General features: G+C 40.6%; 1 protein-coding gene across 1 annotated transcript in view; it reads right to left on the reverse strand.

Moving 5' to 3' along the window:
• Positions 1-23395, reverse strand: part of htr2cl1 (5-hydroxytryptamine (serotonin) receptor 2C, G protein-coupled-like 1) — a 151362-nt gene that overhangs the window by 79634 nt on the left and 48333 nt on the right. The window lies entirely within an intron of this gene.

Genomic DNA, 23395 nt, shown 5'->3' on the forward strand with positions numbered 1-23395 from the left:
TCAGGCCGCAATCTGGACTTTTATGTTTTCTTTGTTAACTTTGGTGAAGTAAAAGCTGGTGATTATGTGTTGAAAACATGTGCATGTGCACACATAATCTAGTTCTTCTTCCTGCATCTAATGACAAGACCAAAACAAATTACGGCTCAGTCAGCTGAAAAAAGGACAAAAGTAAATTCCCGACGATTCTGACCCGCAGCCTCTTTAATAGTATCGTTTGGCCTCTGCACCTTAAGAGTTTTTATAGATCAAACCACTGTAAAGAACCAGCAGCGATAGGAGGGCCCCTGCTGGGTGTCCTTGCATTGCCATTGTCTACTGTGGGCAAAAAAGAAACATGGTCCAAGTTCTTCTGCCTTGCATAGAACACACGCTGGGTGTTTGTGATGATTGGGATTAATGATTAGGATTGTAATGCCTTGGGGCAATATTCATTGTTACCATGTTCTCCACATGAGTTTGGTGTTGTAACACGCTAACAACTGCAAATCTGCATTAAGCCCATGGTACAGCTGGGGCTGACGAGGACACAGTTGTGATATCAGGCCATGAACCAAATTTTTCGAAAAACAAAACAATTTGCCCTGCTGAAAGCGCTAAGTGAAGTATTTACTACAGTTAACAATGCGTGAAACGTTGCGGTGTGTTTGCAAAGTACCTCACACAAAAGCATAAATGGCAGCCTCTGGGAAGTATGAAAAGAATAGTAAAATGATCAACAAGTTACAAGGTCTCAAGTCTCTGGAGGCCATGAATGACTGCAAAATTCACTGAAATACATTTAAATCAGGAGGCACTTGCATAGCCTGTTTTATGTAATGTTTAAATCATCTGCCTTGATTTTAAGCATGATCTTTTTTACAAACTCAACGGTATTTTGAATGAATATCTTAATGTTTTTAACAAGAAAAAACACTCAAAGCTGTGGTTGTTCTGTTTGTGCTCTATATTGTGCTCTATTTATTGATTCCTTAGCCTACTTCACTTTTTCTTCAATATCTTTCCCCTATTCTTACAGTTACTTGTTGTTGGTATTAGGAAAACTACATAATATATAAGCGGCTGAGATCCCTGCATGGTGCCTTGAACCTGATGATTATCACAAGAAGCCACCATCAAAAGCAGCCAATACAAGAGTCACAAGGGGTCAAAGCAACTGGAGCTGAGAGCAGAAGTAAAATACATTGCTGTGTCACACGCACTTGTGTGCTATGGAAATGGAATATTTAGTCATCTACAGCAAATAATACATTATCAAAAGATTCAGCGAATCTGGAGAAATCTCAAAAATCGTTTTGGAATGCGGGCCGATCGTTGGGGCTTCAGGCGGCTCTGAATTCAAAGAAGGCATGATTCTGCCATTTAAGTTGTATTCTAGTGCAGTACAGAATCCCAAATGTGAAGATACATGAAGAGAAAACCCAAACTATTCAGGAAGATAGATAAAGTAATGATTTTAGCTGGAACATCAGGTAAGAAGGAAGATAGATTTTAGCCAACAGCAGACAGACTACCGGGGAGGGTATGATTGAGAGGCTGGAAAACAGATGGGATACTCCCAAACACAAACACAAACACACACACACAGGTTCTTATGCAAACACTTAATTTCACTCATGTAGCTTAGCCCTAATTGCAAGCATTTTAAGATGTAATCAATAATGATTATTCTGTCAACCTGAAAGATGTTTCCTACAAAAAAGCTCAATTAAATCTTCAAAATTATTCATATAACACCCTTAGCTCTTATAACCAATACTTGACACCTTATTTACATGTTCTAATTTCCATCAAGTTGCCAAGTCTTTACACAACACATTCCACATCGAAGGTTGTAGAAAAGCGCATTCCATCTCAATCAAAGTGTGTCAGTTTTGACAACAACAGGCCATTTTAAAGTTTAATGAACTGCTGTGCTAGTAATTGAAATAGCTTTAAGAAAACAACAAGTAAACAAAACCACTCCAGTTTTACAACCACATAAATTTGAAGCACTCAAAGTAATCTATAGGAAAGGCCTTAATTATACCAATCTTGTGCATAATGGCCTGTTAGTTTCTGTGCCAAAATGACTAATTACACTGATGCAGTTCAAAAGTCGTCCTCGTTCCAAAGACTTGTTATTTTCAGTGATTGATCATATATCACATTTTTGTCTGAATGAGGCAGAGTTTGTCAACCACTGCTGCGGAAATGATCATCAATTGGAACAAGCATCCCATAAGTTTTTACAAGGCTGTTACTACACTTAAACACATACAGTAAAAAGATAGCCATGTTTTATGCAAAGCTGTCAAATACCATTAACATTCTTCCAAAAGATACTTCCAAAAGCCCTACATCATGAAAATTTTTTCCAAAGCGTGAGAATTTGGGAAACACATCTAAAGCAGAGCCACTGATTATCCATATTGAGAGGAATTAGTTGTCGTGGTTCTGGCTCTTGATAAGGATGCCTCCTTAATGCCTGCCTTTAAAAGTAAGTGGGCACTGCCAGCTGGATTGAGGCCCATGGCTGACCCAGGGTTCACTTTAAGGAAGTGCTGGCTGTGCTCCTCCTGAAATGGACTTAACTCACTTTAATGAGACAATGAATGTTAATTTAGTTCCAACATACATGAAGGAAGATCTGTTCTCTCATGTCTCACTCAATATTCTTTCCGCCTGTTACTTTTCAGCCCAAACAGTTTGATCCCTGTTCATTAAAACGTTTTTCTGTTTCTTCACCCGTCTTTTGAGCAACCTACCTCCCCCCATTTCTATCTCTTTCTGATAACTGAGGAGCCTTTTCAGAAATCACAACCACCTCCTAACTCTCTGCTCCACTTTGCCACTAGCATCTAGAGGATGTTTCATGTTCATCTTCTAGACTGCCGAGTTAAGCAGACATTCGATGTCAGGTCACTTTTCCTCTCCTTCTCTTTCTTTTCCCTTTGTTGGTGTCTTTATTTTCCCCTTTATCTCTACCTCAACAGCCTAATTTGCCATGCGGTCCTTAAAGTCCATTATTTTTTCATTAGAATTCAGGATGACCCAAGTAATCGGTTCCAATAATCGGGTCTTGACAAATAAAACCCATCACATTTTTGATGCAATGCACTGTGTGAGTTTGTGTGTCCCTATTGATGGCCCTGACCAAAGACGATGATATTCTTTGTCAGACCTGCTTATTACACTCTCTGAGAGAGGTCTATTTTTCCAGACCCGTCAATTTACCAGCATGTGTATGTGTGTGTATGTGCCAACCTGCTTGAGCCTTGACCAATGCAGATAATATTCTTTCACAGCCTCATTCCACGCTTTCAGCCTGGCAGTATACGCCACGGTGTGCGTATGAGAGATTTAAATTGTACTCTCAGACATGCATGAATATGAAATCTAAAGTAAGTGTGTGAGTCAGTTGTTGACAGATGAGAGGGCATTCAGACATACCTCATGTGGGTGTTTGTGTGCGTGTGTTAGAGAGACAATAAGGGAGAAAGGGAAAGAAGGGAGCGGCAGGCAAAGAGAAGTATGGTAAATATGCGAAAGAAAAGAAAAGGTGGAGGGGTTAAACAGGTAGGCCCCACACTATACAAATGCTTCAAAATTCGTATGTGCAGTAGCCCCACCATTCTGTTCAGAGTGTGCAGGATGCAGAGACGGATCACACGTGATGGGAATACACCAAACACATTCACTGCAGCTTTGTCCAAGTAATGCTATATTCATTTTGCTGCAAGCCTACAGTTTCACTTAAGGGAGGTCCAGCAGGCTCTGGAAATGTTTCTTCTATGATTATTAAGTACATGCACAAATGAAAAAGAAGTAGCGAGATGAGTGAAATGACCTAGTTACAGCTGTCACAATAACAACGTAAAAGCAAGAGCAAAGGAAGGTTGAGCAAAAAACATCTCGCCTAATATAGGCTGCAGTTCTGGTATCGGAGTTTGACCCATCAGTAATAGAAGAAGCTAGTACCAACTCAGAATAACCACAAAGGAGAGAGTGCATCTCACTTGTGAGAAGAAACTTAAACGTACAGAACATAGAAAATGTACAGATGTGATGGGTTGAGCTCAACCTCAATTTTTAGCATGAGTAGTAGGGTTGTATTCTATGAAGTACACTACATAAACTTCCACCAAATTGATTAACTCAACAAATGTGGGGCAATGAGCAATCTGGTAGCTAATATTGCAACTCATATTAGACTCAAAGTTTAAAAGTGTCTTGCAACTTTCTCAAGGCAAAGGCCCTTTTGCAGTGTTCTGCTCTGGAACTGGCAACCTGCACATTCTGAGAGGCATCAATGCTTAAAGGTACATATAGGTTTCAGAGCAGCAGAGGCTCCTATAAGGAAAACAAATTTTCAGGGAAGACCTTGGATATTTCAGCAAGACATTGTTAAACCACATACTGCATCTATCACAACATCATGGCTTTGTAGTAGAAGAGTGCAGGTGATACAGTAGCCGATACAGTCCAGAATACAGCCCAGACCTTTTTTCTAATGAAAAGATTCTAATCATGAAACTAAATTTGACAAAGACAACCCAGGACTGTTGAGTGGACAACATCCCTTCCAAAGGTCTGGCAACTGGCCTCCTCAGTTCTCAGAAGAGAGGATGCTACACAGGGACAAACATTGTCCTGTCCCAACTTTTTTGAGAGCTGTTGATGCCAAATTTAATTTTAAAATTAAATGAAAAGGCATAATGTCTCCCTTTTGACATTTGATGTGTTTTTTGTGTTCTAATGTAAAAAAATAGCATAATGGAGTATTTATAATGAGCATTTTAGTGCTGATTTAGTTTTAGGCTTGGATTCTGAATAGTTTTGCCACCTACAAAAAGCACAGGTGACTATCATTGGAGAAGGTTGCATCAAATTCACCCGCAAATGAGGCTTAATGTTACAGTGGTGCAGGCCGCTCGAAAGTAGCAGATGCTTCAGGGATATAACATTTGACAACAGGATATATACCCTGCTTCTTCTGGTCTCTATGTCCCTCCACGGTGTGCGACACCTCATAAAGCAAAAATGAAAAATAGGTTGGAGGGTAAAAGTTAATAAAATGGAAGGAGAGACGGATGTTGACAAAAGATCATGCAAGAAATAAAGAGATAAACCTTAAAGGTTATAAGAATCTTAGGGTCTTGAGGGAGTTATTTTTCCAGACCACATAATCACTCAACCTCAGGTTTGGTGCTTGCCATTTTCCTTTCTTCCATTTGTCTTCCAAAAACAGACATTTATGCCGGTTTTTGGTCTTTGTTGTCTTGCTTTCTTGTTCTCTTGAGGATGGCAGGGATAGAATTCTTCTCTCTCCTTGCTTTTTCTTGTTTTGTTTGAGTATGATTTGTAAGAACTTGAAAACTTTGTCAAATAACTATTCTTCCATCATTCTTCCACCTCTCCGTAGATCCTCCAGTCTTCCTTCATTCTACCGTTTATCATTGCATGTCCCCTTCCCTTACTCCTGACACCTCTAAATCTAACTTCCTTCTCTTTCGCTGCCTTCTCTTTCGCTGCCTCATCTCTCCAGCATCTTATCATCAAGGCACAGCTTCTTCAATAATACTACATCACATAAACACTTTGGTGAGATCCACGCATATATATTTCTTCTCTGAATGCATTATTCTCAATAAAAAAGATTAAACAGTAAACCAACACGTCCACTACAAGATGTCCCTTCGTGATTTTGTCTGATAAGAGCTATGCACCCTCCCCGTTGCTCAACTCAACTCGAGCTTTATGCAACTTAACTTTTCTTTTCATCTCTATCTGCACAGCACATTCAACTGAAGGTTACACCAAAATGACCAAATTCAGATGAATGTTTTAACCACATTTACCCTCAGTGCGTTGAGGGCTACAATTCGTCCCTGTTACTACCTCCCAGGGAAGAAGCCTATAACTATGAGAACAGGAGGCTGTGTTAGACCACAGTTTCTGATTATCTCCAATCTGAAACGATTAGTCATGTTTATTATTGTGACAAGGAACACTGGCCGCACACAGCGGCACAGAAACTGAGCTGCCAGCTAAAGTCGATCTATCTTATTTCTTGCTCTCTGCAAGTTCATGCAGTGACGTTTCCATAGTCTCCATATTGAGACATTGTGTTTGGTAAAGAAACTGAGCTGTGTCCACTGTTACAGCCCTGACCACAGCATCCTCAGTCAGTATTAATGCATTACTGCATCTATAACAACTGCATGGCTTTGTATTAGGAAGAGTCTGGGTGCTGAACTGGCCTGCCTGCAGTACAAACCTTTCACAAGCTGAAAACATTTGTCCCCTTGTAAGACACAAGAAGCCCAGGTCTGCTGAGCAGATGGAATCCTTTGTCAGACAAAAATAGAACATCATTCCTCTCCCAAAATGTAATTGTAATAGTAAATGTATAATAAACCTTTAACATTATATTTTTGATGTGTCTCTTTGGACTAGAGTCAAGATGTATAAGTGAGTTGAAGCTCTGGCAGATTTTGTGTCCACTCTGGTTGAGAAAAGAAAAAATTCCCCTTTTCCTTTTTGTCCATTTTGTCAATTATCAGTGTAGCTTCATCAGGTGTTCATTTCAGAATCATTTCACAAGGAGCCCAACTCCAATGATCTGTCACTAACAAAGCAACAATTTGAAGCTGCAACTTGAATATATTGTATATACTGAAATTTTAACACAAAAAGAACAGCAGAGATACACATGACTAAGCTTCCCAAAAGGTTTAGAAGGACTCATCTTGGCCATATCTGTGGGAGTGAGAACAAAATTATAGCAACAGAAAAGGGGTCAAGTCTGATTGGTTGTTTTTTCTGTAGCTTTTCATCATCTCACACAAGAGCTCATTAAACAGCTGATACAGGCACTTGTTTTACTCCCTTGATTTACTCATCAAGTCAAAAGGTACTTGTTTTCTGAGATTCTTAAAATCCATTGTCCCACAACTACACTTTTCAAGACTGAGTCCTTGAGTTCACAGTATGTTTAGTGCTATGCAATGTCAGCTTCTTAACCAAGTGTAAACTTTTAATCTGGCAGCATGGGGCCCCCGGGCTCACTGAAGGAGACTATGCGCAAAAGCACTCAGAAAAGGGGGAAAAGATGCTTTAGTAAGAAGTTATGATGGCGATGAAAGGACAAAAAAATGTGAGATTCTCCTGGATAATGGAGCATTCATATAAAAAAGGCAAATGAACTGAACATATGATCTGCAAAGTGTCTGTTTATGTGTTTTGCTCACATGTGCATTTTCCATTAACCTTGCCCTCTGCGGCGCCCCCGTCTCTTAACTCATGCTGGAAAAAGCTTTTCGAGGCTGCAGATTAGTCTCGGCGTGCATCCTCGGTGTCCCCGCTTGTGTTCACATGGAGACACAAGGTTTTCTTGCTCCAGCATATGTCTGTGTGCATTTGTGCATTCTTATGTGAGCATGTTGTGCGTGCTTTTCTCCCTCCCCCAGGGAGACCCCACGCACCGTCTGTCTCTGACTGATTCAGTATTCATCGCCGCAGAGAGACAGGATGGAGATGAAGAGAGGGGGAGAGAGGAAGATGAAGATAAGAGAGTAAGGAAGAAATTCTGAGATTCAAATAGGACAAAAAGTCATGGGAACAGCAAGGTGGTGGAGATAAGGGAGAGGATATGAAGATATTAATGAGGAAACACACAGAGGATCTTTATCCAAAAAAATAAATATTTTCTATATCAAATGCAACAATTTTACGTGCTGAAGATGGAAATCACCTACAATTCCAAAATTGTTCTGCTGTCATTTCTGCAGCCATTTTGTCCTGAAGTGCTAAAGGTTTTCTGTTTTGTTTGCCTGTCCATTTTTCCTCTTCCCCAAATGGTGGATCGAGCTATACAAAAAAAGAGAGCTACTGAAAAGTAAGGGGGGAGGAGCAGTGAGGCAGAAAATAATAGAATCAGGTGGAGAAAGACGGTGTATTGCCCACTGGATGAAGAGAGTGGGAGAGTTTTTAATTTGGATTTTCAAATTTAACGAGGGCCACTGAGGTAGACTGGACAGAGACGGAAAACAACTGACTGAGACAAAAGATCTACAGAGATGACAACAGCAAATATGCAAATACACACTAAATGAAGTTGGATGAAGATGTCCAAAACAGAATGGCAAATAATAAAGGAAGATTGGGCAGATAACACGTTTAAAAGACTCAAACATATCCAAGAAGTCCAAACCAGAAATCCGAACACTGCCTTTTCACAAAAGGTCACTCACTCTGCTCAGGGAGTGTGTATGTTTGCGGTCTGAGGCTCTGCATCGGTATATGCTTTATCTACACAACTAAACACCATTTCTAATTAATCTGCCCAGCAGGGTTTATCTTAACAAGCGTTTTTGTATGCATGTGTGTCTCAGACACTGTCAGTCACACAGAGAAAGATAATGTCAAAGCCAATGCAGAACCGGAAAATCCCAACTAGCTTATACAGTACATGCAGATGCAAATGACTCAAGGAAACATGTTAATCATTACAAGACCACATTATGTTTTATCTAGTAGTCATCAGTGCTGGCAGGCAGGGGAAAGTGGAATGACGCCAAAAGGTCACAGCATTATCTCAGTATACTTAGAGCACATCCCTTATCCACAATATGCTGTCACCGTTACAATGAATATGGACATTATTTTGGTGTCCAAACGGAACTATTGTTATGTGTTGTCAAGTTTGTTAAATTTAGTTATGTTCATTGTGTGTATGTGTTTTTATGTTCAAGCACTTCCCGTTTTACTTTGTATTCACCTTTTCCCTCTCGTTACAGGTCACTTGCCCTTCCCTCATGTGTCACCGGTCTGCTTGTCTTCCCCTGATTCCTGATCGTTTCCACCTGTTCCCCAACAGCCCTGTGTTTAAATAGTCTGCGACTCCCGTTGTCTTTGTCAATTCATCTTGTTCTGTCCAAATTAAGTGTGTGTCAAGTGTGACCTTGCAGTCTTAAGGAATTATATTGTTTCAAGTCAAGTTAGAATTATTATCGTCATCCTCCTTGAGAGCATCCTTTGTTAGTTTTTTCATATCCTCCTTGAGAGCGTCTTTTGCTGTTTTGGAAAATAAATACTTTTGTTGGATTATCTCGTCTCCTGAGTTGTGCAGTTGAATCCATCCGGACTGTGTCTCAGGTCGTGCAACTATGATGTGCTGGCTTAATTACACATTTAAAAAAATGTGCATTAATTCCAGATTCTAAGTAATCCAAGTAATAATGCATTATATAGTTTCAAAGAGGTTGTAGATTTTGTGAAAAAAGTGTTTTGAATGGGAGGTTTTTGGGTTAGGTCTGGTGTTCTGTTCTGTGATGCTCACTCTCCAGAGTAAGCTCACCAATCAAAGCTGTGTAGGCATGACTGAGGGTACAGACATTGAATCCCTGAATAGCTAGTTACTTTTTGCTGGCTCCCTATATGACAACATTCACTAAATTGGTCATATATCAATGTAGGGACAAGATGAAATGTCATAGATGTTGAAATAGTAGCATTTTCCCTCCAATCCTTTGGATTTCCTAAAGTGAGGCCCGTGTGATGAAAAAGAAAAAGTCAAAATACTCCTAATGAGTTCACAGACAGAACCTCACTCCAACTTTGGGGTTCAGAGCATTTGGTTTATAGTCGAGTCTAAGGCTACGTTCACACTGCAGTTGCAAGCGACCTGAATCCAATTTTTTCGCTCACATGTGACCCATATCTGATTTGCTTTTGACAGTGTGAACAGCACAAGTCGCATTGAATCTGATACTTTCGAATCAGAATCAGGCCATTTTTAAATGTGGTTCTGAATCGGATACGTATCCGATTTTTTTTTTTCAATGTGATCGCAATCTGAATAGCCAGGTCGCATTTAATGCGACTTTGACATCATTCTGATCCGCGCTGCACTGTTTTGTAAATGAATGAAAAATAAAGTTAATTGAAAAAAGAAAATAAAGTGTGCCACAGGCGGGGATAGGCGGGAGCCACAATAGCGCAAATGGAGGACTTTGCGATGCCGAACAGGTTGGCCAAGGTGCGGTAACCCACCCTGCTGCTACCAAATATAGCCCCACTCCCACTCACTTTCTCAAGGAGCTGGATCTTCTGAACAACGTGTCTCCTGAAGGCATTCCTCGACATTCTAAAGTTCTGGAAGAATTCCTGCTCGGTGTAACCAGCCACATCCTGATCCCACCACTCCTGGCTCCGATGCCGCAGCCAAATACTTCTCTGTGCGGATGTTGCGGTTATTGCTCCGCATAAAGCCATCATTAACATCTGAATTTTCTACCTCCTTTTCCTCCTTCGTGACGTCACCCGCTCACAGATTTGCCAGCTGCCGCTACACACTATTTTTAGCATTAAACCATACAGTCCTGAAGTACGTTGCCGTTGCCATGGTTGCTTCCGTAAACACCATTGTGGCGTGGTCTATGGGCGTCATCAATGATCAATTGCGCATGCGGGTCACTTGGGGAGCGTGAGCTGTTCATACAGCAATCCGTAGACAGGCCACATTTAAAGATGTAATGTGAACAGCCAAACAAAAAAATCGTATTTGAGCAGTAAATCAGAATTGTGCATTAAGACCTGCAGTGTGAACGTAGCCTAATTACTCAATTCAAGTTATTTTTATGTCTTATTAATTCTATTCAGACATTTTAAACTGAGAAAACTAAACCTCAACTTGTGTCAAATCAGTAAATGACTGAATAATGTATTCACCAATTTGCAAAGGATCACATATCTGTCAGGAACGATGGTGAGGTAGGACCCAGATGCAGCTCTTTTCCAAAATCAAAAGGTTTATTTACAAAACAGGGAGCAGGAACAAAAGGCGCGGCAGAGCCGGATCATCAAAAATACTTAACTAGGTGAACTAACAAAACTGTGAAAACAAAACAAGACTATGGAATAAATACTATGACAATGATTAACTTAACAAGGCTATGACAAAACAAGACTATGAGGCAGGTAACCAAACTTAGCTTTTCGTGACTCGGCATGAAGGGATAGTGAGGATTCTGCAGTGACTGAAAGGAAACCAGGAAGCTAAATACTGTGGAGGGAGTGATCAGTGAATGAGGTGCAGCTGTGAACAATGAGACAGGTGACGTGAGTGAACTGAACGTGACAGGGGAAAAACATGACTAGAACATAACCTGATTAAACATAAACTGTGACATGACATAGACTGTGACAATATCCATTTGTAAACAATACCCACCTAGAGTCTAGACTAGAACAGAGTTTAGGATGCATCCTGTCAATATCTGTCCGATATTTTGCAGTCTTGAACATTAGGTCACAGTACAATTGCGGCCAGGGTTACGACTTGACTTCGCACCGAGCCCGTCCTTACTAAACATTTTTAGGTCCAATCCCAACTCCTCTCCTTGGCCCGACCACTTGGCCCTCTGTCTTGCAGAGGTAAAGTGCCCCTTTTCTTTTAGGGATCAAAGAGAAGTGCTCATCTAGCTCATACAGCTCAACCCTGGCTTTGGGAGCAATTTGGAAAGCTGAATAACCAATACTTCTTTATACTCCTTGTTCAAGTGGAGGAGCCAAATGGGAGGAATGAGGATTTGGCCATTGGGTCGGCTAAGAGACATTTCTTGCTGCAACAAAACTTCAAAGTATGATCAATCTACTGCTGTGTTCCAAAACTCAGAGAGGTGTTCTTTTCATGAAATTGTGTGGCCTTTTTTCTTCAAACGATACTTTTGTTGAAGGCAGCTTGAAAAAAAATCTAAATTTCACCAGGACACAAGAATTGTTTCTAAAGCGCATCAAAGTTGTTCAGATGCTAATTAAAAACTGCAGATGCAGGAGTTTGTGTGGGTTTCTTCTGATAACGTTTCCTGTCATGTCTGTGCGTGTTTGGCTACACAGTAGAAGGGATGCTAAAACACCTTGATCACTTCTTTCAGTCAAATTAGTTTGTTTTGCATTTCTACCAATTTTCTCAGAAAGATTGTCATAACTTGAGCACCACCATTTTTCTGAACTGCCACTTGAAGGTATGGCTGTCACGACTGAGGAGAGGGAGGAAAATCCTAATCATACAAACTGGTATGGTAAAGCACACTTTCCTACAGTCTTTCATTATAGCCATTCTGGGTGTTTTATATAGATAGTGCGATGCACTTCAGCTGAAGCATGCTGATGCCCTTAAATAGGAGTCATAATGTGCTCGAGGAACAAGAGGGGACGTGATGTAAGAAATGTTTGGGAAATGGCTCTAATGAAGTTTAATAGCCGTTAAAATTGCGTGTACAGCAGTGCATCCCTCCCTGTAAAGCACTGTCTGCAGTCTGTTTTAAAGGTTGCTGTGCTGTCCGTTTACACACCCAATAACTCATTCAGATATGCTAAATGGAGCGTGGGCCAGACCAGTGCAGGAGAATTTCCTCAACTCCAGTCAGCCTCCTGTGAATATATGAATAATTTGGCTAAATAAAAGTATATGCATGTCTCTAGGGCACACATGTTTATTTGCATGTGATTTTTTTAAGAGTCTGTGTATCTGTTGGTATGTTGGTTTGCCCTCCTTACACAGGGGCAACTCTGGATTGCCCGAAGCTAAAATGAGTGAGTGAGTGATTCCCCAATCCAGGATGCACTCTGAAAACAGTTTCAGTTGAATGACATGCTGTTTGGTGGACGATTCAGAGCCGTATTTTAAAACACAAAAGTAAATTATATGGTTAGAAGCTTGTGTAATTTATCCAGAATGAAAATACATCAGTATTTCAATTTCTGTTTTTTCCTCTCTTGATCTTTTCCTTGTTATCCATCTTACTTCGTGCCTGTCTGCTTTTAAACCACGAACATGAAAACACATTTGAGAAACGACAGCTCCTGCCACTTTTCAGTCTTTGTGCAACAGGACTGTATGAATGGCAGCAGGATTAAACATTATTCCCCATGTGCACAGAGAAAGAGCAACCTTCACACTCTCTAAACAGCAGTCCTTGGATATTTATGCATAATTCAAATTAAACTTCAACAAGTTTTACATTTGTAAAACAGACAGACTACCCACCATTCCCTGTAATTGTTTCAGTTTGCTTTAGTTACAAAATAAACCTGGCAGCCTTGTTAGCTAGTTCTTTCCCCCTTTTGATGTGTGGTTTAAAAAACAGCTGCTTCCACCTCTTCATCCTAAATACAGCACCAACCTCCCAGCTTTCATCAGCCCTCTTATCATCAGTAGCAGTACAATTTCCCTCCCACAGGGTAAAAAGGCCTATTTGGATTTTTCCTTTTCCCTCTATATTTTTTTTGTTCATAAAAGAAGCCAACAGAATCCAAAAAAAATCCATAACAAAAGGTAAAATCCTAAAAAAAGGGCTGGCACTTTTGTTTACTGTGACTGCCTTGGGCAGCAGACCTGTTATCAGAGGCAGGCTATAATTTGTAAAGCTCACAGTTATTAGTAGGACTTCTCATGTTTTTCTTCAGTGACTACTATTAACGCCTCAAAACAAATTCTGTAATGGTAAACAAAGACTTGCACCTCTTCTCCACACACCTGTGTGTTCATATGCAAGTCAAGAATTCTAATCCTGCCCGTGGGAATACCTGTACTCCCTGATAGTTGTGCAAAACTCTCTTATCTGTTTCTTTGCTCTGAAATTTGCCAGAACTACGTTAGAAATGTAAAACGTTCACAGTGGACAGGAGAGAGAGGGTGTACCCTGTGTCAGGAAGTTGGACAAACAAAGTAGCAAACATGCTAACAAAGTACTAGCTTGACACACTTTTACAATACTTCCTGTTATGAAATTAGAATCTTCTCTGAATTTAATTGCATACAGTGATTCTATTATCAATAACCTTTTTATTGTAAAAGATGTGCATGATATTCTACAGCACATGGATTGACCCGAGGTGGTCTATACCATAGTAATATAATATGCCACTGACAAATGCTCAATCTAGTACAACAAAATGTTAAAACAGCATGTCTATTTCATGGAGCTGATCACCTGAAAGTGGTAAAAGTGATTTTTTTCATCTTTCATATGCATTTTCTTTCTGTCCCAGCCATGCTTTATTATTCCATGTAAATCCCACCCCCGACAATTGTAAGAGTCGCAATTTTTAGTCTTTTCACTCGAGGAAATATGGCATTTTCTCCTAGAGAAGATACTATTTCAAGCTACATGAAATGCATAATTTGTCTGGAGTTTTTCTTGCAACTATGCACCTCAAAATCCCAAGCCGGCAGTTGCAAATCCTATCTAAATTCATCTGTATATCTCCAAATTATACATTTTGAGAAATCTCTCATGCATTTCAAATCGCTCAGGATACGACTCTACATCGTCTTCCTCATTCAGTGAGTGGGGATCTATGAATAGTATAATCTGGCCCAACAAGCAGCTGACACAGGCTGTCTGAATTAGATTTTCTGACACTTTCAGCGGTGCTCAGCAGATTCAAAGCAGAAATCCATAACCGTGGCTGATAGCTAATTTTATTCATATCTAGTACCACATAAACCATCCTACAGACATGCTGAAAAGGTTAAGATTGTTCCTTTTTTTCGCAGAGGTATACCCCTCACTAAGAAAAGATTATCCATGAAAAAAAAGAACAAACAATGATGTAGTGTTACCTTTCTTTTTTCTTTCTGAGATGTTGTGTTAGCACCTCCCAGCAGGTTGTGCTTGAAGTGATATGGATGTTGCTGTTTCTGTTTGACAACCGCACTGAGGCAGGATCAACTTTGTGTCTATAAATTTAGTGTAGTTTTTTTCTTGTTCTTTCTTCTTATTTTATTCCTCAAGTGTGTTCCATCCACAGCGAAGTAAAGCTAACTATAAGCAGCCCTCACAGATGAACTTAGGGTAATTTATTCTTTGTAACGCTGTTTAAAAGTCCTTCTCTTGTCAGAAGGCATTCTACTGAAATTAGAGACATTTTCAGAAGGGAAAGCACTTGAAGGCACAAGTGCTTGATTCTGAATCTTGAGGAAAAGCCTCAGCTGCTGCCTCAGTTTGCAATCAAAGTGTCCAAAGTACCATGTGATTGTGTATGTGGGTTTGTGCTTTACGTTTATTGGCTCACAGAGAGTTTATCAGGAGTCAAATGCACTCCACATAATTTAAGCTGATTTGTAATAAAAATCTTAATGATGACTGTGATTTAGATTTAACTGAAATGCACCCTAGTGGTGTGGAAAGTAAATCTAATGGATTTTACAACTCTGAATAGATCAAACAATAACACAAGAGCTTATTAGGAAATCAAAATGAAAATTGTATTTGTGCCTAATAAGTCACAAATGTTTTGTGAAAATTCAAATAATGAGTTTGGAATACATAATAAGCCTTTTGATGTTAACTATTTGGAGTTAGATTAGGTCCGAAAATGTGGACATTGGCAGGAGTCAGAGTGGTGTTGAGCAGAAAAGTTGAACAACCAGAAACAGCTGCACAGGTGGGAAGTCCAAAACCACAAATGGGAAAGAAAGACAGGCTGAACAAAGCCAGTGACTGGTAAGGATCAGGAAAACATTGATGAGCATAACTCCAGGGAGTACATACACTAAGGCAGTAAAAGCAAAGGTGTGTAACTGAACACGAGAGCAGGGTAATCAATTAAACTCAAAACAGGTGTGGAGAAGATATGCACAAGGAAAATCTTGCAAAGACAAAACGATTACCAAGATAGGACAGGGAGAAAGCATAAAGCTAACTGGAAATAGAGAAAATAAAATGAAAAACAATAGATGATCTAAAAAACCAAACCAAAAGAACAGATCATAACAAAGTCGGTCAGGTTAGTCAACTCTTACTGTTAACTTTCATCTTCGTAATATCGCCAAAGTTAGGTCTCAGAGTGATACTGAGAAACTAGTCCATGCATTTCTTACTTCAAGATTGGACTATTGTAATTCTTTGTTTTTGGGCTGTCCCAAAATAAAAATAAAAGCCTCCAGCTGATCCAAAATGCTGCAGCCAGAATTCTGATGAGAACTAGGCAGGAGAGATCATATTTCTCTAGTTTTAGTTTCTCTTCATTGGCTCCCTGTTAAATTCAGAATACAATTTGAAATTCTTTCTCTTCACATATGAAGCTCCTAATGACCAAGCTCCATCAAATTTGAAAGCTATGGCAGTTCAATATATTCCAAACAGAGCAATTTGCTATCAGACTGCAGGTTTACTTGTGGTTCCAGGAGTTTCTAAAGGTAGAATGAGAGGCAGAGCCATCAGTCATCAGGCCCCTCACCTGTGTAACCAGCTTCCAGTATCTGATGGCTCAGGTGCTCCTGGAACACCCCACTGTTATGCTGCACCTTTCCTCACTCTGCCTCTGCTCTCTTTGCTCTCCATGTATATATTACATTATTGTTTTCATTAACTTGTGATTCTGTTTCTCAGCAGATATCCCTGGCCTGGTGTTTCGGCGTTTCTCGTCCCCTCTTTCCTGTCCTCTCAACCCCCAGCATGTTGGGGCAGATGGGCAACCGCCCTGATTTTGATTCTGCCAGAGGTTTCTTCCTGTTAAAAGGGAGTTTTTTTGCCTTGTGCACGTTCAGGATGGAAGATTGCATCGAAGAGAAGTTTTAATGCAATCTGTTTGTTTCCTTAGCTGGGCATCTTCTTTTTTAACTGAATTTGTATGAATTGGACTAATTTAGCATCTAATTAATTAATCAGTTAAAATGGTTTATGATTGTATTACAATAAATTGAATTGTAATTGGCTTGAATTGGACTCTTTGAAGTGCCTTGAGATGATATTTGTTGTGATTTGGTGCTATATAAATAAAATTGAAAACTGGATTGAATTGTTTTAGATAGTTTCAGCTGAAGAATTGATAGCAGCAGACAAACGTAAAATGTCTACTATTTTCATGTCAACAGTTTTTTTATCAGGAAAGATGAAACAGGCTTGCAAAAAAAATAAATCCGGAGACACATTTGTCAGGAGTGAATCTCAGCTTCTTCTACTCCCTTTTTTTTTAAATATCAAAAGTTTCTGAATATATCAAGCACCTGAAAAGTTCTGTGGAAAGAAGATAATTTTCATGCATGCCGTAGAGAATTGGATGTGTTTATTTGACCATGGCGGGCCAACTGTATGAATAGACTCTGTCTCAATATAGAAAAATTGGGCCTCGAAAGAAGAAAAAGGCCCCAATCTGTCTATCATTCTCAATACAACATCACAAAGAGTCGAGGGATTGCTTTGAAAGTGAGGAAGTGCACAGTTATTTAGCATTCCTACACTACGGTTGCTATGCGCTGGCCTCATCGGCAGCAAGTCTGTGTAGCTCTGAATTTTGTTTGTCGTTTATATGATTATATGTTATTTTAATTCTAATCTAATCTTCTAGTGATCTTTAGTGATCTGCTTTTTCTTTACATTTCATTTTATTTTTATTTTTTGACAATGTGCACTGCTACCAGTAGAGCTTTGCACACAAGAGAAGAACTGTTGGCACTGTCAAGGATTGGACACGGATTTAAACATCCAATTCCAACCAAGCTAAGAAAGCTGTACCGTGGATGCAGAACTGTTGCAAAACTAAAGGCAAAGAGGCACAACAGGAAGTGGAGGTACAAGCCTTTTCTGCATTCAGTGATAATAGGAAACGCTAACTCGCTCACTAAGTGCGATGAGCTGGAGGAGCTTGTGTGGAACCAACGTCTGTATAAGGAGAGCAGTTTGATCTGTCTGTCTGAGTCCTGGTTGAACGACAACACACCAGACTCACGTGTGGACATACCCTGCTTCACAGCCGTATCAGCAGAGCGGTAAGCAGAAAGGTGGGGGTATTATCCTGTCTTTTTAATCAGAGATGGGTTAACTCCCGCAATGTGACCGTTAAGGAGAGGATATGTTGTCCAGACATTGAACTGCTGTCAGTTGGTTTTCGTGCGTTCTATGCGCCCAGAGAGTTCCCATTTACAGTGGTCATCATTGTTTACATTCCACAGAGGGCTGTACCTACAACGGCGTGTGATGTCATCCATGACGCCGTTACTAGGATACAGACCCAGCATCCTGAGGCATTCATTGCAATCACCGGGGATTTCAACCACGTCTCTCTATCCTCCTGCCTGACTAGCTTTGTACAGTATGTGGACTGTCCAACATGTGGAGAAAGGACATTAGATCTGTCCTTTACTAACGTAAAGGAGACTTACACGGCAGTGTCTCTTCCCCCACTGGGTAGATCTGATCTACAACTCGCATACAGACCTTGTGTTCAAAGACTTCCAGTTACGACTAGATCTTTCAGGAAGTGGTCACCAGAGGCGAGTGATGCATTGAGAGACTGCTTTGATGTCACAGACTGCAGCTGTACTGCTGGAGGAAGAAGAAATGGACATTGAACTGGGTCAGCACCATCACAGACTGCATTAACTTCTCTAGGGACACTGTGATTCCAGTGAGGACTGTAAGGTGCTATCCTAATAATAAACCATGGATCATCAAAGACCTCCTGAACCAGAAAAAGATGGCATTCCAGAATGGTGATGGAAAAAGGCGGAAAAATGTACAACAGTAGCTTAAAAAGACACTACGTCAAGCTAAGGTGGAGTACAAGAAAAAGGTAGAGAGACAGCTTGAGAACAATAACACCAAGGAAGTGTGGAGGGGCATTAGTACCATCACTGGATACAGACTGAAGAACTCTCAGTCTGTGGAAGGTGGTGTTGCCAGAGTCAATACTTTCAACCAATATTACAACAGGTTTGATAGTGTGGCTTTTTCCACCTCTGCTGCTGCTCCCTCCACCCCCATCACTTTAGCTGCTTCCTCAATACTGCTTCCACTGTTCAGCTGTACTTCCACCTCAATGGCAACTCGCATCGCCAAGCCACCTCCTCCGCCTGACTGCACCTCCACCTCTGCAGCAACTCACCAACAGGCTTCTTCTGTCCAGCTGTACCTCTACCTCTACAGCAGCTTCCACTGCCAGGCCTCCTGAGCCCAGCTGCACCCCCACCCCGATCTCTATGATTGATAGCACGGCCGGAGTGGGACTCATTTTCTGCCCTGGAGTTTCATGTCTCAGACCGGCCCACTTTAGATCACAAAATATTATCAAAATCATGTAATTATAACCTTAAAAGTTAAGTCTACAATGGCGCACTGTTCTGTAAAGCCTTGTAATTCGGTGTATTTTTCTAAAATATTAGAAATATTGAAAATGGTCATAATTCTCAGCACAAATGTCCCCTTTTTACACAGCCTTCTGATCAATTCAGGTCAGTTTCATTAATGTAGTGCTGAATCATTTAGCATCTCGGGACACTTTTCATATAGAGCAGATCTACACCATACTTTTCATTATATTAATTCTAATAATATTCAGTCAATGAGTAATCCTACCTACGCACTCTGGACTTGTGGGCTCATAGCTGGTGCTTGGAGTTGTATCTTGCTTCTGACTGTGAAGGGCTAAAAGACAAAGTTTCCCCGTTTATGTGGCATTGTATCATACTACTATTTAAATCATATAACGTTACGTTATATGCCACACAATTCGTTGACGTTCAAACACCACTTACCGAGTGCACTGACGTGTTATGTCAGGGTGCGTCTGCAAAAAAACAAACAAAAAAACGAGAGCTGCCAGTGGAGGCGGCCCAGGGACAACGATAATCAACCCACTGCCATGACTGAACACACCCCCAAAAAAGAGAACACCGGCCCTTTCAGCCCCAACATCAGACCGGCCCACCGGGAATTGTCCCGGTCCTCTGGCCCCAATTGACAGCAACATCATTCCAGTCGCCATCCCTCCGCTAAAACCTGGGCGGCTCCCCTCTGTCTCTAACTATAGTGGAGGTTGGAGCTGAGTTTAGGAAACTTCAGTCAGAGAGGGCTGCAGGTCCAGATGGAGTCTGTCCAAGGCTTCTGAGGGACTGTGCTGGTCGACTAGCAGTCCCTCTTCAGAGGCTCTTTAATATGAGCCTTAATGTAAAAAGTCCCAGTGCTGTGGAAAACTGGTGGGTTTGACATCTCATATCACAAAGACCTTGGAGAGACTCCTTGTTCGTCTTGACCCCCTCCAGTTTGCGTACCAAAAACACATAAGAGTGGAAGATGCGATTCTGTATATGCTGCATTTGGCATATGCTTATCTGGATGTGCCTGGTTCATATGTGAGAATCATGTTCTTTGACTTCTCCAGTGCCTTCAACACCATATGGCCTCCTATACTGAAAGACAAGCTTCTAGGTATGGGTGTGGCCCCCTCCCTTGCATTGTGGATTATTGACTATCTGACTGCCAGACCACAGTATGTCAGGATGGAGAGATGTGTTTCTGGATCACTAGAATGCAGTATTGTGGCTCTGCAGGGTACTGTTTTGGCTCCTTTTCTTTTCACCCTGTACACATCGGACTTTAGGTACAACTCCCATATACATACAGAAGTATTCTGATGATACGGCTGTTGTGGCATGTGTGCGCAGTGGACAGGAGAAGGTGTACAGGGACCCTGTGGAGTCCTTCAATGGTTATACTAAAAATAACTGTCTGCTCCTGAACACTACCAAAACCAAAGAGCTGGTGGTGGACTTCAAGAGATCTAAAACTCTATGCCAGTCATTCTGCATTGACAGAGGGGAGATATAGACTGTTCAGACCTGCAAATACCTTGGGGTGGTACTTACTGGATAATAAACTGGTGTGGCCTGCCAACATAGAAGCAGTGTACAGGAGGGGTCAGAGCCATCTCTTCTTCCTGAGATGGCTCGGCTCCTTCAATGTCTGTAGTGATATGATATGCATGTTTTATCACACTATCATTGAGAGTGTACTGTTCTATGCTGTTGTCTGTTGGGAAAGTTACACTACAGACAAAAACTGTAGGCGCTTTGACAAACTGGTAAAAAAGGCCAGTTCTGTAGCAGCCAGAAGGCTAAACCCTCTCAGTGCTGTGGTGGAGCAACGGACGAGGAGAAAATTATATTCTGTTATGGAGAGTAATAAACATCCTTTCCACAGCATCCTGGCAGGTCAGAGGAGCAGCTGCAGTGAGAGGCTCATCTCACTGCGCTGCAGGACTGAGAGGTTCAGGAGGTCCTTTGTCCCCACAGCCATAAGGCTTTCTAACAGTGACTGCTGACATGTTCTTCTCACATTTATTTATTTATTTTGTCATTCATCATTATTATTATTGTTGTTGTTGTTCTAATACACAGTCATTGTAAATATTAAAAATGTTTTGAGCTACTTTACTACTTCACAATTTCCCCAACTGGGGGATGAAAAAAGTAGTTTTCTATTTCTTTTCTATTCTATTCTAAATATAATTTTTTAGTGCATTTTTCCTACTCTGAGCCTTTTTCACCTTCATTTTCCCCATTCCTACTAGTCTTCATCCTATTTTGCACTTATCTTTATTTCTTTCCTGCCTCTTTCCATCTTTAACATCCTCTCACAAACTCTAACAAGATTGCAGCCACCAGAGACAACTGTCTGGAAGCAACCACTCGTCTCCACTTAGTCTGCCACTGCTACGTCAGTTAGCCACGATCTAACTACCCAGTGACACTCCCTGTGGGATGAGCATGTCCCATGCTAAGCTAATTAGCTCTGGCACCTGATATAATTGGGTGGATATAATTGAAGTGGAACTGAGGTTGGCAAACATATGGAAAAAGGGTACAATTAGATAATCTTGAGATAAAACAATATGGCAGCCAACAATATTGGTTGCAATCAGAGCCAAGTTACCGTTTGGAGCCAATTTGAAACAGTCTTTTGAAAACCACGAAAAAAATGTAGGAATAAATCCAGACACGAATCAGACACCTTTTCTCTGACAGGTTTGATGTGTAGTGTCCCCACAGGGCGGCAGTACAGGCATTGTTGCAACATTTTTAATTTAGATGAAAAAGCCATTAACCTAACTTCAGACAAATCCAGGGGAGAAAAAAAAACAAAAAAACAACTTCAGTGGAGATCCACAAGAGGAAAATCAGACATGTCAAAAATATTGACATAAGGAATTTGTTCATACAGGCAGAAACAACATATATGTACAGTCAAAGAATATGCAACTTCAAGTGGTCGTGAGAGTCACTGCATGTAAAGTGTGTAAAAGGCATCCAAAAAATTTGACAGGGGCAACTACAAAGAATGTATTTTAGCCCTAACCATTAAGTTCCCTGGCCCTAATCAAGTATTTTTAATTTCTAACCCTAACCGATAAATGTTATTGCCTAAATACTACCAGGACGTTTTTTCTGAAAGTGTTGCTGTGTTTACGTGTAACGAAGCCAACGAGCAAAATGGCAAACATGAAGGTAACGGTTCTAAAAAGAAAGGATTTCAGCCCAAACCATGATCATCTTCTAACCCTGCCCAGGTGTTGTTAATGCCTAAACCCTACAAGGAAATTACACAAATGTTTCAGTAAAGGGAAAACAACAGTCGTCATATGTTGGCACTGTACACATATGCTCCCCAACCAACCCCACTTCCCTACTCAGTGGGATTTATATATGAAAATGGAGAGAGCTCTTCTTCAGGAATCACTTTCATCCCTGGTAACATCTGGGATATCATGTCATATCTGAGAAGATGCCGGTTAATTTATTGTTTGCCTGCTCAGACCAGCAAACGTTGGAGAGTCATGCCAATTCCATATGTGCCAGGTCATGTCTGATTCACAAAAACAGCCAAAAACCACCTGAAGCAAACACATTTTTTATCATTTCGTTCACCATTTTTTTTATCCACATCTTCTAAATGCTGATCAAACACAGCAACTGAAATCACGTTAATGGTGCCCATGCTAAATGCAAGAAGAGTAAAAGAGCAGAATAGCCAGGCATTAAGAGATCTCACAGATTACCTATTGGCTTTTAGTGGATGCTAACAAACAAACTTTTAGGACCAGATATCAAAGCTTTAATACAGTATGGTGTGGTATATTATAGTATCTGTGTACCGCTTAACTGCAATCTTACACAAGTCATTATAGTACCACAGTAACATGATAATGCTACTGTTTAGGCATTCTATTATAGGCAATGAGCTCTACCAAAGATAGCTTCACTGTCACAGAAGAATAAACCTGTAACTGAGGTTAACCACTTGTAGATAAATTACAGGTGAAAAAGGAACACAGTGGTTAGTTATAGACAGGTTAAAAGCAATGTGACTGACAGGGAAATTGAGAAGAATGCTCTGTGATGAGTCAACATAGCATTATTGTGTGACACTGTCCCCGTATATTAAGACCACTGCATGTGCAATTATCTCTATTATATCTGCACTTTTATACAACCTTGGTTTTCCACCACTCTGTCAATATGGTATGTGTGGTAAAAAAAAAGCAAATGTGTGTCCGATGCTTCTGCATGTCTCAGCCTCCACATTGCAGGCGCTGTGCGGTAATAGCAGAAATACACACAGCATGCACA

Source organism: Leuresthes tenuis, unplaced genomic scaffold (assembly GCF_036924035.1).
Source record: "Leuresthes tenuis unplaced genomic scaffold, fLeuTen1.0.hap1 SCAF_22, whole genome shotgun sequence".
In the NCBI taxonomy this organism is placed as follows: Eukaryota; Metazoa; Chordata; class Actinopteri; order Atheriniformes; family Atherinopsidae; genus Leuresthes; species Leuresthes tenuis.